Below are 1263 nucleotides of genomic sequence, written 5' to 3' on the forward strand. Positions count from 1 at the left end.
TAGAAAGAATTAACATTGTTAAAATGTCCATACAACCCAAAGCAATCCAAAGATTCAATGTAATCCTTATCAAAATGCCAATGTCATTTTCACAGAACTAGAACAAATAATCTTAGAATTTATATGGAAACATACAAGACCCCAAAAAGCCAAAGCAATCTTGAAAAAAAGGTTGGACGCATCACATTACCTGACATTAAACTGTACTACAAGTCTATAGCAATCAAAACAGCACAGGACTGGCATAAAAACAGACACAGAGATCAATGGAAGAAAACAGAGAGCCCATAAATAAATCCATGCCTGTATAGTCAATTAACCTACTGCAAAGGAGACAAGAATATTCAATGAGATAAAGACAATCTCTTCAATAAATGGTGTTGGGAAAATCAGATCACCTTCTTACACCATATATAAGAATAAACTCAAAAATGATTAAAGGTTTAAATGTAATACATGAAACCATAAACTCCTGGAGAAAAACATAGGCAGTAAACTTTCTGACATTACTCTCAGTAATACTTTTTGGATATGCCTCCTTGGGCAAGGGAAACAAAACAAAAAAATGAACAAATGGGGCTACATCAAACTAAAAAGTTTTTGCACAGCAAAAGAAACCATAACAAAATGAAAAGACAACCCACTGAATGGAAAAAGATATATGCTAGTGATACACATGACAAGAGGTTAAAATCTAAAGTCTATTTATTTATTTATTAAAAAAATATGTAACGCTTCGTGAATTTGCTTGTCATCCTTGCGCAGGGGTCATGCTAATCTTCTCTGTATCATTCCAATTTTAGTATATGTGTTACTGAAATGAGCACTAATATCCAAACTTTATAAAGAACTCATACAATTCAACACCAAAAAAAAAAAAAAAAAAAAATTCAGTTTAAAAATGTGCAGACGACCTGAATATACATTTCTCCAAAGAGAACATACAGATGGCCAATAGACACAAAAAGATGCTCAATATCACTAATCAGGAAAATGCAAATCAAAATCACAGTGAGATGCCACCTCACACTTGTCAGAATGGCTATTATCATAAATCAGCAAACAGCAAGTGTTGTTGATGATAGGGAGTAAAGGGAACCCTTGTATGCTGTTGGTGGGAATGCTGATTGGTGCAGCCATTGTGGAAAGTGGTATGGGGGTTCCTCAAAAAATTAAAAATGGAACTGCTTTATGACTCAGCAATGTACTCCTGGGAATGTCACTCTTCAAATTCAAAGCACTAATTTGAAAAAATATATGTAC

At 33.7% G+C, this 1263-nt stretch overlaps 1 non-coding gene across 1 annotated transcript; it reads right to left on the reverse strand.

The window, feature by feature from the left end:
• Window positions 1-720: 720 nt before the first annotated feature.
• LOC150019494 (U6 spliceosomal RNA) lies at window positions 721-827 on the reverse strand. Its single transcript, XR_016509381.1, has one exon. It is a non-coding gene; the product is annotated as a U6 spliceosomal RNA (small nuclear RNA).
• Between the last annotated feature and the right edge of the window lie 436 nt (window positions 828-1263).

This window comes from Furipterus horrens, unplaced genomic scaffold (assembly GCF_987537825.1).
Source record: "Furipterus horrens unplaced genomic scaffold, mFurHor1.1.pri manual_scaffold_2, whole genome shotgun sequence".
Classification (NCBI taxonomy): Eukaryota; Metazoa; Chordata; class Mammalia; order Chiroptera; family Furipteridae; genus Furipterus; species Furipterus horrens.